Here is a 17,237-nt window from a genome sequence, read left to right as displayed (position 1 = left end):
TTAGCTCACTAAGCAATTTTAGACCAATCTAAGTCTTAATTCTCTCATTTATAAAATAACAATCACAAAAATAATTAAAAAAAAAAAAAAAAAACTTGCCATCAAGTTGATTCCAACTCATGCCAACCCCATGTGTTTCAGAGCAAAACTATGCTTCATAGAGTTTTCAATGGCTGATCTTTCATAAGTAGATCTCCAGGCCTTTCTTCTGAGGTGCCCCTGGGTGAGTTAGAATCACCAGCCTTTCAGTTGGCAGCTGGGCACATTAACTGTGCCTGTAGGGATGCCACAACAATAATAATAAATAATAATTATGATTTGTTTGTTCAACCATTTCAGGAGGTAGCTTGTGACCAAGAACTGATGATACTGAAGAAAGAAGTCTAAATTGCAATGAGGGCATTGGTGAAAAACAATTCTCTAGGAATTGACAGAATACCAATTGAGGTGTTTTAACAAATGGGTGAAACACTGGAGATGTTCACTTGTTTATACAAAGAAATCTGGAAGACAGCTACCTGGCCAACTGACTGGAAGAGATCCATATATATGCCTATTCCCAAGAAAGGTGATCCAACAGAATGCAGATATCATTGAACAATATCATTAATATCACAAGCCAAAAAACCAAACCCAGTGCTGTCGAGTCGAGTCCGACTCATAGCAACCCTACAGGACAGAGGAGAACTACCCCCATAGAGTTTCCAAGGAGCGCCTGGCAGATTCGAACTGCCGACCCTTTGGTTAGCAGCCGTAGCACTTAACCACTACGCCACCAGGATTTCCCATTAATACCACACACAAGTAAAATTTTGCTGAAGATCATTCAAACGTGGTTCCAGCAGTACATCTACTGCCAAAAATTCACGCTGAGTTCAGAAGAGAATGTGGAACCAAGGATATCATTGCTGATGTCAGATGGATCCTGGCTGAAAGCAGAGAATACCAGAAAGATGTTTACCTGTGTTTTATTGACTATGCAAAGGCATTTGACTGTGTGGATCATAATAAATTACAGATAACATTGTGAAGAATGGGAATTCAGAACACTTAATTGTGCTCATGAGGAACCTCTACATAGGCCAAGAGGCAGTCTTTCCAATAGAACCAGGGGATACTGCGTGGTTTAAAGTCAGGAAAGGTGTGTGTCAGGGTTGTGTCCTTCCTCCATATACATTCAATCTGCATGCTGAGCAAATAATCTGAGAAGCTGGACTGTATGAAGAAGATCAGGACTGGAGGAAGACTCATTAACAACCTGGGATATGCAGATGACACAACCTGGCTTCACTTTCAGAGGACTTGAAGCACGTACTGATAAAGATCAAAGACTACACCCTTCAGTATGGAGGGACTAGTCCTTGGAGAAGGACATCATGCTTGGTAAAGTAGAGGGTCAGTGAAAAAGAGGAAGACCCTCAATGAGATGGATTAACACAGTGGCTGCAACGATGGGCTCAAGCATAACAGCGACTGTGAGGATCGCGCAGGACCGGGCCGTGTTTCCTTCTGTTGTACATGCGGACGCTATGAGTGGGAACTGACCGGAGGGCACCTAACAACCACCTCAGAACTGAAATAAAGGTTAAACACAATATTCTAAGTGCTTAAAACAGAATTTGGCGTATTCTGAAGGCTTGGCAAATATTCGTTTCCCTGAATGCTGTATAGCCCTTCCTCTGCTAGGATGTTTTGAAGGGAAAAATTAGTAATATGTTTAGAAAACCTGGAAACTTCTCTTTGCTGAAAACGAAATGGAGATTTTTTCCCCAGAGACAGCCTCCTATCTGCCAGAAGCACTTAAACAGTCGCGTTGTACAAAGCTGAGTAAATACCTATCACCCTGTCATCCCGGATGACTCACAGAAACAGAGGGTCTCCTTTCCAAGGGCGCACTTGAATTGTCTCTCGGGAGCCATTTTCACTGACCGCAAAACTCACCATTAGGTGGCAGCCGAGCCAGGACCTCCGTAAGCGCCGGCCGCAGAGGGAAGAGGCCTTAACGCTTGAAGGCAGAGATGTTTCCTGAGGCAACGCTGCTGAGAAGGTAACCTCTGAGTCACCCGGGCAGTGTTAGCCCAGAAGATGACAACGGCGTCGAAAATATAACATCCCTGGGTCTAGGGAAGTACAAAAGACACGGTAAGGCTTGACTGTTATCTCCCCAGAAATAGAAGCATTAAGGTGGTTGACAAATGGAGACATAAATGCTTACAAACTGTTTTAGGTGCTTGTAGTAAATTTGATCCCAAGATAATTGTTATTGCAAGAAGCCTCCACTAGTCATGTAGCTCCCCCCCCCCCCCCCCCCCCCCCGCCAAAAGCCTTCAAGGACATCCATTGGGTTTCTCCACCAGTGGGGGTAGGGGGTGGGATGGGTTGGTGGAGAAACTGGTGTCAGAATGTCCAGACAAATGTACAAAGTTTGAAAAAAAAAAAATGTGCCTACTGTTTTCATACGACAAACTGCAAGAAGTAAAACTTGACGGAGTCTGTATAGTGCCAATATGCGGAAGAAAAACCAAACCAAACCCAATGCCATCAAATCAATTTTGACTCATAGTGACCCTGCAGGACAGAGCCAAACTGCCCTGGTAGATTCAAACTGCTAACCTTTTGGTTAGCAGCCGAGCTGTTAACCACTGCACCACCAGGGCTCCATATGCAGAAGAAAGAATGAAAATGCATTGAAAAAAATCAAAACCCCGATGAGGTGCATCAACTTGACTTGGACTCATGGCAGCCTCATGTGTCAGAGTTGAAATGTGCTCCATAGGGTTTTCAGTGGCTGATTTTTTGGAAGCAGATCATGTCTTAGTCATCTAGAGCTGCCATAACAGAAATACCACAAGCGGATGGCTTTAACAAAGAGAAATTACTTTTCTTACAGTCTAGTAGGTTATAAGTCCAAATTCAGGGTGTTAGCTCCAAGGGAAGGCTTTCTTTCTCTGTTGGCTCTAGAGGAAGGTCCTTGTCCTCAATCTTCCCCTGGTCAAGGACCTTCTCAAGCACAGGGACCCGGTGTCCAAAGAACGCCCTCTGCTCCTGGTGCTGTTTTCTTGGTGGTATGAGGTCCCCAACTCTCTGCTTGCTTCCCATTCCTGTTATCTCTTGAGAGATAAAAGCTGGTGCAGGCCACACCCCAGGGAAACTCCCTTTACCTTGGATCAGGGAGGTGACCTGAGTAAGGGTGGTGGTACAATCCTACCCTAATCCTCTCAACATAAAATTACAGTCACAAAATGGAGGACAACCATACAATACCGGGAGTCACGGCCTAACTAAGGTGATACACACATTTTTGGGGGGACACAATTCAATCCATGACAGATCACCAGGCCTTTCTTCTGAGGCATCCCTGAGTAGGTTCAAATCTCTAACCTTTCAGTTAGTAGCTGAGCGCTTAACCGTTTGCACCACCCAGGGACTCTGAAAATACACTGAAGGAGCGTGGATTTTTTTAAAAAAGATATCAGAGACACTGGCATAATAACAACAGTAACTGCTAATCTACAGTTTGGCAGTCTGAACCCACCCAGCAGTACCGTGGGAGAGAAGGCTGTCTTCTTTCTCTTTCTCTGGTTCTAAATAGCTGGAGATTCTTCCCCAGAGGAGACCAGGTCACAACAGACTTGGTTTATTCACGATTAACTTTCAGGCTGTTTGTCTTTAGCTGTGTGGGTGTAGGGTGATAGCTCACACCCACTCTCCTATATCCCTTGAGGATATAGATGTGAACTTTTGCACACTTTTAAACTATAGAGATGTAGCACTTTAGTGCCAGGTCACTGTGCATGGTGTCAATTTAGTGCTCTCCATGGACACAAAGCCACCTCGGCCATCTTGCTGGCCCACAAGAAAAACGTTCTAATCAGCCCCTCCTAACTCTATCCTCCAAGCTTAGAGGAAGTTTCTAGCATGCCTCCTATAAAGGCAAAATAAAATGCATATTTCCCAGTCTTCTCTTGCCAGAGATTTAAAAAATACATTGTGGCTATTTTATGCTTACAGTAAAGACAGCAATACGACAGGCATCTGTCGCCACCACCCAGCTTTGTCACGTGTTCACATCCTGCCACGTTCCCAGATTGTTTTGTTTTTTTTTCTCATTCAAAAATTTACGCACAAATTATTTTTGTGACATTGGTTGCAATATGACATTGGTCGTGACAGTACTCTCCCCCTTTCCCTTTCTACCCCAAATTCCCTGTGTCCATTTGTCCAGTTTTCCTGTCCCTTCCTGCCTTCTCTTTGCTTTGGGGCAGGTGTTGCCCATTTGGTCTCATATACTTGATTAAACTAAGAAGCACGTTCCTCACATGTGTTATTGTTCATTTTATAGGCTGTCTAATCTTTGACTGAAAGGTAGACTTCGGGAGTGGCTTCAATTCTGAGTTACCGGGATGTCCAGGGGCCATAGTCTCGGGGGTTCCTCCAGTCTCTGTGAGACCAATAAGTCTGGTCTTTTTGTGCATTTGAATTTCGTTCTACATATTTTCTGTCATTCTGTTCGGGACTCTCTATTGGTGATCCCTGTCAGAGAAGTAGGTAGTGATAGCCAGGCGCCACCTAGTGCTTTAGTCCCTTGGACTAATATTTTCCTTATGTCTTTGGTTTTCTTCATTCTCCTTTGCTCCAGATGGGATGGGACCAATAGATGTAACTTAGATGGCTGTTCACGAGCTTTTAAGACCCCAGACACTACTCACCATAGTAGAATGTAGAACATTTTCTTTATGAACTATGTTATGCCAGTTGTCTTAGACATCTCCTGAAACTATGGTCCCAGCTCTCAGTCCCCGTAACGCAATCTCTTAAGGTGTTTGGATGTGTCGAGGAAGCTTCCATGACTTTGCCGTGGTCAAGTTGTGCTGACTTCCCTTATACTGTGTTGTCTTCCCCTTCAGCAAAGTTAACAGTTGTCTACTATCTAGTTAGTGATTTCCCCTCTCCACCCCTCCCCTCCCTCTTAACCACCAAAGATTGTTTTTTTCTGTATGTAAACCTTTTCTTAGGTTTTTATAATAGCCATCTCATACAATATTTGTCCTTTTGTGGTTGACTTATTTCACTCAGCATAATACCCTCCAGATTCATCCATGTTGTGAGATGTTTCTCAGATTCATTATTGTTCTGTAGTATTCCATTGTGTGTATGAAACCATTATTTCTTCATACATCTGTTGATGGGCATTTAGGTTGTTTCCATATTTTTTGCTATTATGAATAATGCTACAGTGAAGATGGGTGTGTACATGTCTATTCATGTGACAGCTCTTTTATATCTCTAGGATATGTTCTTAGGAGTGGGGTTGCTGGATCATATAGTATTTCTAGCTTTTTAAGGAGACACCATATCATTTTCCATAGTGGTTGTACCATTTTACATTCCCACTAGCAGTGCGTAAGAATTCCAGTCTCCCAGAAACCACTCCAACATTTGTTATTTTGTTTTTTTTTTTAGTGCCAGTAATGTCAGGATGCGATAGTGTCTTAACATAGATTTGATTTGCATTTCTCTAATGGCTAATGATCGAAAGCAATTCCTCATGTGTCTGTTAGGTGCCTGAATGTCTTCTTTGGTGAAGTGTATGTTCATATCCTTTGTCCATTTTTACATTGGATTATTTGTCTTTCTGCTATTGAGGTGTTGAGGTATTCTATAGATTTTAGAGATTAGACCCTTGTCGGATATGCCATAGCGAAAATTTTTTTCCCAGTCTGTAAGTTCTGTTTTTACTTTTTGGCAAAGTCTTTTGATGAGCATAAGTGTTTAATTTTTAGGAGCTCCCAGTTAGCTAGTTTATCTGCTGGTGTTCGTGCATTGCTGGTTATGGTTTGTGTTGTATTTATTCCATGTATTAGGGCCCCTAGTGTTGTCCCTATTTTTTTTTCCATGATCTTTATCATTTTAGGATTTATACTTAGGTCTTTGATCCATTTTGAGGTAGTTTTTTTTTTTTTGTATGATGTGAGGTATGGATCCAGTTTCATTTTTTTATAGATAGACATCTAGTTTTGCCGGCACCTTTTTTTTTTTTTTTTGCCAAACACATATTTATTTATTTATTGTACTTTAGATGAAGGTTTACAGAACAAATTAGTTTCTCATCAAATAGTACATGTACTGTTTTATGACATAGGTTAACATCCCCACAATATGTCAGCGTCTTCCCTTCTCACCCTTGGGTTCCCTATTACCAGCTTTCCTGTTTCCTCCTGCCTTTTAATCCCTGGGCTGTTGTACCCTTTTAGTCTCGTTTTGTTTTATGGGCCTGTCTAATCTTCGGCTGAAGAGTGAACCTTGGGAGTGACTTCATTACTGAGCTAAAAGGGTGTCTGGGGGCCATGCTCTTGGGGTTTCTCCAGTTTCTGTCAGGCCAGTAACTCTGGTCTTTTTTTGTGAGTTAAAATTTTGTTCTACGTTTTTCTGCAGCTCTGTCTGGGACCCTCTATTGTGATCCCTGTCAGAAGAGTCAGTGGTTGTCAGCACTAATTGTTAAAAACAAAAAACTGTCTTTTCCCCATTTAATGGACTTTGGTTTTTGTCAAAGTTCGCTTGACCATAGGTAGATGGATTTATGTCTGGGTTCTTGATTCTGTTCCATTGCTCTAATGTGTCTGTTGTACCAGTACCAGGCTGTTTTAACTACCACGGCTGTGTAGTAGGTCCTGAGATCAGGTAGTGCGAAGCCTTCTTCAATAATGTTTGCTTCTCCGGGGCCTTTTTCTTTTTCATATAAAATTGGTGATTATTTTTCCCATCTTGTTAAAGAATGATATTGGTATTTGGATCAGGATTGCATTATATCTGTGGATTGCTTTGGGTAGAATTGACATTTTCACAATGTTGAGTTTTCCTGTCCATGGATGGTATGTTTTTCCATTTATGTGGGTCTCTTTTGGCTTCTTGGAGGAGTGTTTTATAGTTTTCATTGCATAGGTCTTTTATGTCCCTGGTTAGATTTATTCCTAAGTATTTTATCTTTTTAGGGGCTATTATAAGTGGTATTATTTTCCTGATTTCCATTTTGAATTTCTTTTGGTTGGTATATAGGAATCCAACTGATTTTTGTATGTTGGTCTTATATCCTGTAACTCTGCTGAATCTATTAGTTCCAGGAGCTTTCTTGTGGAATTATAGTTCTCAGTTTTTTTCTATATATAGAATGGAAACCTTGGTGGCGTAGTGGTTAAGTGCTACAGCTGCTAACCAAAAGGTCTGCAGTTTAAATCCGCCAGGTGCTCCTGGAAACTCTATGGGGCAGTTCTACCCTGTCCTATAGGGTCGCTATGAGTCAGAATCAACTCGATGGCAGTGGGTTTTTGGTTTTTATATATATAGGATGGAAGCCCTGGTGGCACAGTGGTTAAGTGTTTGGCTGTTAACCAAAAGGTCGGCAGTTCAAATCCACCAGCTGCTCCTTGGAAACCCTGTAAGGCAGTTTTACCCTGTCCTATAGGGTTGCTGTGAGTCAGAATTGACTGAACAGCAGTGAGTTTGGTTTTTGGTTTTTATGTATAGGATCATATCATCTGTGAATAGGGATAGTTTTACTTCTTCCTTATTTCAGTTTGGGTGTCCTTAATTTCTTTTTCTTGCCTTATTGCTTCAGTTAGGACTTCCAGCACAATGTTAAACAGGAGTGGTAATAAAGAGGATCCTTGTCTTGTACCCATTCTTAGGGGGAGGCTTTCAGTCTCTCCATTGAGAATAATGTTGCCTGTTGAGTTTATATAGATGCTCTTTATTATGCTTAAGAGTTTCCCTTCTATTCCTGTTATATTGAGAGTTTTTATCAGGAATTGGCATTGGACTTTAGCAAATGCGTTTTCTGTATTGATTGAGATGATCATGTGGTCCTTTTTTTTGTTTTATTTATGTGGTGGATTACACTGGTTTTCTAGTGTTGAACCATCCTTGTATACTTGATATGAATCCCACTTCGTTGTGGTGTATGATTTTTTTTTATATGATGCTGAATTCCATTAGCTAGAATTTTGTTGAGAATTCTTGCATCTATATTCATGAGAGAAATTGGTCTGTAATTTTCCGCTTTTGTAGTATCTTTGCCTGGCTTTGGTACCAGAGTCGTGCTGGTTCATAGAATGAGTTTGGGAGTATTCCTTCCTTTTCTATGCTCTGAAATATTTTGTGTAGTGCTGGTGTGAGCTCATCTCTGGATGTTTGGTAGAATTCACCAGCGAAGCCATCTGGGCCTGGGCTTTTTTTTTGTTGGGAGTTTTTCTTATTACCATTTCAATCTCTTCCCTTCTTACAGGTCTGCTCAGATTTTCTATCTCAGTTTGTGTTAGTTAAGATAGGTAATGTATTTCTAGAAATTTGTCCGTTTCTTCTAGATTCTCAAATTTATTAAAGTACAATTTTTCATATTATTCTGTTATGATCTATTTATTTCAGTTAGGCCTGTTATAATGTCCCCCATCTCACTTGTAATTGGGTTATTTGCTTCCTCTCCTGTTTTTCTTTTGTCAGTGTGGCCAATGGTTTGTCAATTTTGTTGATCTTTTCAAAGAGCCAACTTTTGGTCTCATCGTCTGTTGTTTTTTTTGTTCTCTATTTCATTTATTTTTGCTCTGATCTTATTGTTTCCTTTCTTCTTGTGGCTGTGAGTTTCTATTGCTGTTCCTTTTCTATTTGTTCAGATTCTGGGCTAACATTTTGATTTGGAGCTGTTCTTTTTTGGTGTGTGCATTTATTGCTATAAATTCACCTTTGAGCACTGCCTTTCCTGTGTGCCAAAAGTTTTGGTATCATGTGTTTTCAGTCTCATTTGATTCTTTATTGTGTTTCTTACCAAGAGTGGTGTGTTGAAGTCTCCTACTATTATTGTGTAAGGGTCTATTTCTCTTTTCAGTGCTGTTAGAATTTGTTTTATGTATTTTGGAGCCTGTTGTTTGGTGTGTAGGTATTTATTAAGGTTTAATCTTCTCAATACATTATCCTTTTAATCATTATGTAATGTCGTTCCTTGTCTTTTATGGTTGATTTTACCTTAAAGTATATTTTATCTGAGATTAGTATTGCTTCTCCTGGTCTTCTTAGGTTCCTGTTTACCTGACATATTTTTTCCATCCTTTTATTTATTTATTTTTTAATTTTTATTGTGCTTTAAGTGAAAGTTTACAAATCAAGTCAGTCTCTCACACAAAACTTATATACACCTTGCTACATATTCCCAGTTGCTCTCCTCCTGATGAGACAGCCCACTCCCTCCCTCCACTTTCTCTTTTCATGTCCATTTCTCCACCTTCTAACCCCCTTTACCCTCTTATCTCCCCTCCAGGGAGGAGATGTCAACATAGTCTCAAGTGTCCACCTGATCCTAAAAGCTCACCCCTCACAAGCATCCCTCTCCAACCCATTGTCCAGTCCAATCCCTGTCTGAAGAGTTGGCTTTGGGAATGGTTCCGATCCTGGGCTAACAGAAGGTCTGGGGGCCATGACCACCAGGGTCCTTCGAGTCTCAGTCAGACCATTAAGTCTGGTCCTTTTTACGAGAATTTGGGGTCTGCATCCCACTGCTCTAATTTTTATTATTTGTTCTCTTCTGGTGCCTGAGGGTTTCTTTTGTTGCTCTCTTTCTATTAGTTCAAGTTGTAGGGATAATTCTCTGATTTTGGCCCTTTCTTCTTTTTGTATGAGTGCATTTATTGATATGAATTGACCTCTGAGTACTGCTTTCACTGTGTCCCAAAGGTTCTGATAGGAAGTGTTTTCATTCTCACTGGATTCTATGAATTTCTTTATTCCATCCTTAATGTCATCTATAATCCAGTCTTTTTTGAGCAGGGTATTTTTTTTTTTATTGTTCAGTTTCTAAGTGTTTAATTTCTTTTCCCTGATTTTTCTGTTATTAATTTCTACTTTTATGGCCTTATGGTCAGAGAAGATGCTTTGTAATATTTCAATGCTTTGAATTCTGCTAAGGCTTGCTTTATGACCTAATATGTGGTCTATTCTAGAGAATATTCCTTGTGCACTAGAATAGAAAGTATACTTGGTACCTGTTGGGTGGAGTGTTCTGTATATGTCTATGAGGTCAAGTTGGTTGATTGTGGCATTTAGATCTTCTGCGTCTTTATTGAGCTTCTTTCTGGATGTCCTGTCCTTCACCAAAACTGGTGTGTTAAAGTCTCCTTCTATTATTGCAGAGCTGTCTATCTTATTTTTCAGTGCTGATAGAGTTTGTTTTATGTATCTTGCAGCTCTGTCATTGGGTGCATAAATATTTAATATGGTTATATCTTCCTGGTAAATTGTCCCTTTAATCATTATATACTGTCCTTCCTTATCCTTTATGATGGATTTAATTTTAAAGCCTGTTTTGTCAGAGATTAATATTGCCATTCCTGTTTTGGGCTCTTTTTTGATTATTGTTTGCTTGATATATTTTTTTTTCCATCCTTTGAGTTTTAGTTTGTTTGTATCTCTAAGTCTAAGGTGTGTCTCTCGTAGGCAGCATATAGACGGATTGTGTTTTTTAATCCATTCTGCCACTCTTTGTCTCTTCATTGGTGCATTTAGTCCACTTACATTCAGCGTAATTATGGATAGGTATGAATTTAGTGCTATCATTTTGATGTCTATTTTGTGTGTTGACATTTTCTTTTTCCCATTTAATTTTATGTGCTGAGTAGATTAAATATTGTCCTTTCCTCATATTTGTTGTTGTTGATTTTGTTTCTGCTGAGTCTCTATTTTTTTCCTGTATTTTATTTTGATGAGTAGGATAGTTTGTCTCCTTTGTGGTTACCTTATTATTTACCCCTATTTTTCTAAATTTAAACCTAACTTTTATTTCTTTGTATTGCGTATCTTCCTCTCCATATGGAAGGTCTATGATTACATTTCTTAGTCCGTCTTTATTGTTTTAATGTTGTCTTCTTTTATATAATAACTTCGCTGTTACCCTGTTTTGACTTTTTTTTTTTTTTTTTCCCTGTCTGGGTTGACTTCTGATTGCTCTGCCCAGTGTTCTGGTCTTAGGTTGATACCTGATATTATTGATTTTCTAACCAAAGAACTCCCTTTAGTATTTCTTGTAGTTTTGGTTTGGTTTTTACAGATTCCCTGAACTTCTGTTTATCTGGAAATGTCCTTATGTTACCTTCATATTTAAGAGACAGTTTTGCTGGATATATGATTCTTGACTAGCAATCTTTTTCCTTCAGTTTTTTAAATATGTCATCCCATTGCCTTCTTGCCCCCATGGCTTCTGCCAAGTAGTCCAAGATTATTCTTGTTCGCTCACCTTTGTAGGTGACTTTTCGTTTATCCCTAGCTGCTCTTAAAATTCTCTCTTTATCTTTGGTTTTGGCAAGTTTGATTGTAATATGTCTTGGTGACTTTCTTTTAACGACTTCCTTATGTGGAGTTCGATGAGCATCTTGGATTGATGTCTTCTCATCTTTCACAATATCAGGGAAGTTTTCTGGCAACAAATTTTTCAACAATTCTCTCTGTATTTTCTGTTATCCCTCCCTGTTGTGGTACTCCAATCACTTGTATTATTATTTCTCTTAATAGAGTCCCACATGATTCTTAAGGTTTCTTCATTTTTTTTTAATTATTTTATCTGATTTTTCTTCAGATATATTAGTACCAAGTGATTTATCTTCAAGTTCAGAAATTCTGGCTTCTACTTGCTCAATTCTGCTCCTCTGACTTTCTACTGAGTTGTCTAATTCTATGATTTTAGTGTTAATCTTCTGAATTTCTGATTGCTGTCTGTCTATGGATTTTTCCAGTTTATTAAAGTTTTCATTATGCTGCTGAATAATCTTTCTAATTTCTTCAACTGCTTTATCTGTGTGTTCCTTGGCTTGTTCTGCGTATTGCCTCTTTTCCTTCCTGATGTCTTAAAGGGCTCTGTATATTAAACTTTTGTATTCTGCATCTGGCAATTCCAGGAATGCACTTTCATCTAGAAGATCCCTGGATTCTTTGTTTTGAGAGCTTGTTGAGCTGATCGTGGTCTGTTTCTTTATGTGACTTGATATTGACTGTTGTCTCCGAGGCACCTAGAGGTTATTGTATTAGTTTATGTTTGCTTACTGTGTTGTAGCTTCTTGGTTTGTTTTGTTTTGATATGCTGAAATGGGTTACTTGAGTGAGATAGCTTGATTATTTTCACCTTTGGAGCTCTGACATCCTGTCCCCAGATGGCTAGAGCTGTCGTCAGGTATATCAGTGTGGATGTCCATTCGCTTTCTTATATGAATTCAATTCAGATGTTCAGGTAGCTGATCATCAAGTATGTGGTACAGGCTCTGTCCTACAGTCTTAGAGGGCAGGGGTGATTGGTGTAGGTACCGGTATCTGGTTGCAGCAGGGGGTCACACTCTGAACAAGGCAGGGGGTTGAGAACCGACCCGAGTGTCTCTGAGGAAAGCACATCTGTGTTTCCTAGAGTATGCAGGTGGGTGGGTTCTGTAGACGGACCATGGGCACCCAATGTTTTTGGTTGTAAGGACTAGGAGGTACCAGTTATCCTTGGACCTCTCTCGTGGGTGGCTGGGAGACCTGAGTGGAGCTACCAGTCCTTAGGTCCCTGATGTGAGTAGGTGAGGACCCCGTTTAATAGGCAAAGCAATGTCAAACATCAAACACCCACCTCTCCACCACACAGCTGAAATGGTTGGATTCTGCCAACAAGGTCCTATTCTCCTGAAATAGGCCCACACAGGCCCGTGCAGAGGGGAAAGGTGCTCAAAGTCCACAGATGGTTTATGCCTGGACAGGAGCTGCTTCTGTCCTGATCTCCCCCAGTTAATGGAGCTGGAAAATAATCTTTTCCCGCAAACGCAAATTTTTTCCTTCTCCAAGGCCAGGAGGATGGCTCTAGGCACTCAACAGTGCCTATCTCAGGCCCAGGGAATTCAGCTGCTTGAGCCGGCTTGGGGGCGGGGGGAGGCGGTAAAATATACACAAGTACTTAGCTTTTGCCGAAAGCACCGTTCCTCTCTGGTTCTGGAGGTGTGAGAAGGCTGTGTGGCTGGCTGCTTCTCCCTGAAGAAACTGCAGCCAAGCGCTAGTACCAGCTTGTTGCTGCCACTCCAAGAATGGTGCCTGAAGTCTCCCCACGATTCAGGTCTGGTAACTCCTCTCCACTTCTGAACCGTCTCTTCCTCCCTCTGCCCCTCAGTTTGTTTTCTAAGCTTGCCTTTGGTGCTCAAGGCTCCTAGTTTGTCATAAATATACTCGTTTCATTTGTTTTTTGGGTCTTTGTTATAAAGAGGGCTCGCTGGAAGCGTCTGTCCGTACTGCCGTCTTGGCTGTGCCTCTCATCCTTTTATTTTTAATAAATTTATGTCTTTGTGTCTAAGGTATCTCTCTTGTAGACAGCATATTGATGGGTTGTTTTTTTTTTAACTGATTCTTCCACTAACAGGTGCATTGAAGCTTTTTACATTCAGTGTGATTATTGATAGGTATGAGTTTATTGCTGTCTTATTGCTGTGCTCTTTTTGTGGTATTGACATTTTCTTTGCTCCTCTTACTTTGCTGTGCTGAGCTCCCTTTGTTTGTGGATTTTCTTTTCTTTCCTTATTATAGATTTTGTGTTTATTGAGTGTTTATGTTTTCATTCTTTTTTATTTTGGTGAGTGGGCTTGTTAACTTTCTTTTTAGTTACTTTAAATTTACCCTTATCTTCCTAAGTTTGAATCAGTCTTTTATTACTTTATATTGCCTTAAGTTCCCCTCCATCTGAAAGTTTTACACCTACACAGTTTATTCCCCTTTTTATAGTTTTGACCTTGTCATTTACAGATTGACATCTCTGTCTTGGAAGTACAGCAGCCAGAATGCTGCATAGAAGCAAGGATGTTGAGATTTGATCACATGTATTTTAAACACATTATCAGGAGGGACCAGTCCCTGGAGAAGGACATCATGCTTCGTAAAGTACAGGGTAAGTGAAAAAGAGGAAGACCTTCGGTGAGATGGGTTGATACAGTGACTGTAACAATGGGCTCAGATGTAGTAATGATCGTGAGGATGGCACAGGACCAGGCAGTGTTACATACTGTTGTACATGGGGTGGCTATGAGTCGGAAATGACTAGATGGCACCTTACAACAATGTAGTGGACATTTGTGGGGGAATGGTGGGTTGGTGGTAGAATCCTCACATTCCGTGCAGGAGACCCAGGTTCAATTTTAGGCCAGTGCACCTTACGCACAGCCTCCACCTGTCTGTCAGTGGAGGCTTGTGTGAGGCTATGATGCTGAACAGGTTTCAGTGGAGTTTCTGGACTAAGACAGACTAGGAAGAAAGGCCTGGTGATCTACTTCTGAAAATCAACCAGTGAAAGCCCATGGATCACAATAGTCCAATCCCCAATTGATCATGGAGTTGGCACAGGACCAGGCAGAATATCCATTCCATTGTGCATGTGGTTGTCATGAGTAGGAGGCCAAGTTGATAGTAGCTAACAACAAAAATAGTAGATGTTTGTTGCTCGTGTCTCCAGCACCCTCATCACTTTTATTCATCTTAACAGTATCTTAAATCTCAGCCATGTGGTTTGGGTTGGATTGACTACATCCCAGCTCTAGAGGTGACCCCCGTTTATTTAGTCCAATCAAGTATCTCATGTTATTAGCCAGTCAGACCAATGACAGGCAATAGAGCTTAATTCAGGAGGCTCAGTTTGCATCATTGAAGATTGGACTGTTGTTTCCTGGAGGTGGTGAATAAGAATACTTGCAGCCTCAGGAGTTGCAGGCTGTCATCACAGAACCACTAGGGAAGCCAGCTGTATGAGGAAGCCAATTCCACAGAGGACAAAATGGAGGCATGGAATGAAACTGATCCTCAGTGACATGATTGAGCTGCTGGTTCAAGCCTCACCTGAAGCTTGACTTATCACCCTATATCTTGACTTCTTAGGAGCCTATAAATTTGCTTTATTTTTCAGGCTATGAATTTTACATAGGGCTCCTGCTGTTTGCAACCTAGAGTCTAACATTACCTATTGCCATTCAGTCAATTCTGACTCATATCCACCCTATAGGACACAGTAGAACAGCCCCATAGGGGCAGCTGGTAGATTTGAACTGCTGACCTTTTGGTTAGCAGCCAAGCTCTTAAATGCTGCTCTACTAGGGCTCCAGAGTCTAACAGAGAGAACCTGAAAATGGATTTGTGACCAGTTCCTCTTCTTTAGGCCATACCGTTCCAAGTGAATCTGACTCTAGGTCCTTACCTGTTGTAGTGGGTTGAATGGTGCCCCTCCCCGCAGAGGATGTGTTCACCTGGAACCTGAAATTATGACCTTATTTGGGAAAACGGTCTTTGCAGATGTAATTAATTTAAGGATCTTGAGATAAGATCATCCTTCATAACTCAGTTGGGCCCTAAATCCACTGACAAGTATCCTTATAACAGACAGGAGTGGAGAAGACACAGACAGAGAAGAGAGGAAGACATGTGAAAAGGAAGGCAGATATTGGAGTTACACCTGGATCCACCACAAGCTGGAAGAGGCAAGGAAGTACTCTCCTTTAGAGCCTTCGGAGGGAGTGCAGCCCTGCCAACACCTTGATGTTGGACATCTGGCTTCCAGAACTGTGAGAGAATAAATTTCTATTGTTTTAAGCCACCACATTTGTGGTAAATTTCAGCAACCCTGGGAAACTAATGTGCACATCTTAGGTAGGTAATTTGCAGATCTAGAGCTGCCAGGACCAGGGAACCCTCACTTCCATGGACCTCCACCCTGCAGAGGAAAAATTGCTCGAGTATATTTCTTCACAGCTTCTTCTTCACTATACTTCTTCCATTTATGTCTATAAAACATGATTATTTTCTGTGTTATCAGGTTTTGAAATTTTATCTAGGCCATTTTTCTCCTTTTCTATCAAAATTCAAGGCAAACTAGGGTGCCCATATGTGCTGTTTTGCCTGGGACTGTTGCCGTTTATGCCTAATGTCCCAATGCTATTTATTAATAACACTCATTTCACTCTCCAGAGTGTTGTGATTTCGACAGTAAATGAAATTATTGTTAATAAAATCTGTCAGCCTCTGCCAAACTCATTGTGCTTGAGATACCAGTCATCCCCTTCCTACTCACACTGCCTGAGGCATATGCTGTGCTCAGAGTCCTGGTCCCTCTGTGGCCAGGAACACATGCTTCCCTCACTGTGATGAACTTGGGTGGCCACCTGGCTCAAATGGATCTACTACATAGGCTGGTTAGTAGTGGGTGATTGCTATGACCTGGCTCAAAAAGATGAGCTGGATCTATAAATTCCTCTCTTGGAAATTTGAAATTGGGAAACCAAGAAACTTGGATAGTTAGGAACATAGCCATAATGAAAGGGCATGGTGCAGCATTCAAGACTTTAAGTAACAATATACACATTCCCCAATAAATGACGGTGAGAGTAAAAAAAAAAAAAAAAGCAAACCATTGCTATCGAGTCAATTCCTACCCATAGCAGAAAAAAAAAAAAAAAAAAACGTTGCCATCAAATAGATTTTGACTCATAGCGACCCTGTAGGACAGAGTAGAACTGCCCCACCGGATTTCCAAGAGTAGTGGTGGTGAATACAGCCAAGGTGTTACACATCTGGAGTGGTGCTCCAGGGGGTGCCATTCACACTGAGCACCTTATGACTCTGTGCTCCCTGACACTGTGCAGTGTGGTAGCCCTGACTCTCTTGCTTCTTGACATCTCTCTGTTTCAGTTCCAGTTGGTATATATTATGGATTGAATTATGTCCCTCCCAAAAGATGTTGAAGTCCTAACCCCGGGTACCTGTGAATGTGACTATGATGGTTAAGATTGTGTGTCAGCTTGGCTAGGCCATGAGTCTCAGTGTTTTGGCAGTTGTATAATGTTGTGGTCAATTCCCTGTTGAAGTTTGATACGTGATCACCCCCATGATGGAATCTGCTGAGTGGTACCAGGAGGGGTGGGGCCTGTGGCGGCTCATCAGCCCCTCAGCCTTTATCTCTCCACCTTCAGCTGCCTACTCCCTTCCTGCTCACCTTGGAAAGGTTGTTGGCTTGTTCTGGATCCACCAGCTGTCTCTTGTCTGACCTCTGGTTCTTAGGACTTGAGCTAGCAGCTACCTGCCCATTTTGGGATTTGTCGATCTTCACCACCTGCGAGCAAGAGTCTTGCTCCCCAACCTGCCTATCTTGGGTTCACCAGCCCCTGCAGCTATGTGAACCAGGGGAAACCTTGAGGCCTTGCCTGCTG

General features: G+C 41.2%; 1 long non-coding RNA gene across 1 annotated transcript in view; it reads left to right on the top strand.

Annotated features, from left to right (window-relative positions):
• The window catches only part of LOC126058030 (uncharacterized), a 44,347-nt gene extending 28,039 nt beyond the window's left edge, over positions 1 to 16,308 (top strand). Inside the window, exons 2-3 of the long non-coding RNA XR_007513058.1 lie at positions 13,795 to 13,936; positions 15,415 to 16,308. This is a non-coding gene — a long non-coding RNA (uncharacterized LOC126058030). The remainder of the gene's footprint in view (positions 1 to 13,794; positions 13,937 to 15,414) is intronic.
• The last annotated feature ends 929 nt before the right edge of the window (positions 16,309 to 17,237 follow it).

This window comes from Elephas maximus, chromosome 14 (assembly GCF_024166365.1).
Source record: "Elephas maximus indicus isolate mEleMax1 chromosome 14, mEleMax1 primary haplotype, whole genome shotgun sequence".
NCBI lineage: Eukaryota > Metazoa > Chordata > Mammalia > Proboscidea > Elephantidae > Elephas > Elephas maximus.
This window is presented reverse-complemented; position numbering and strand designations above follow the sequence as displayed.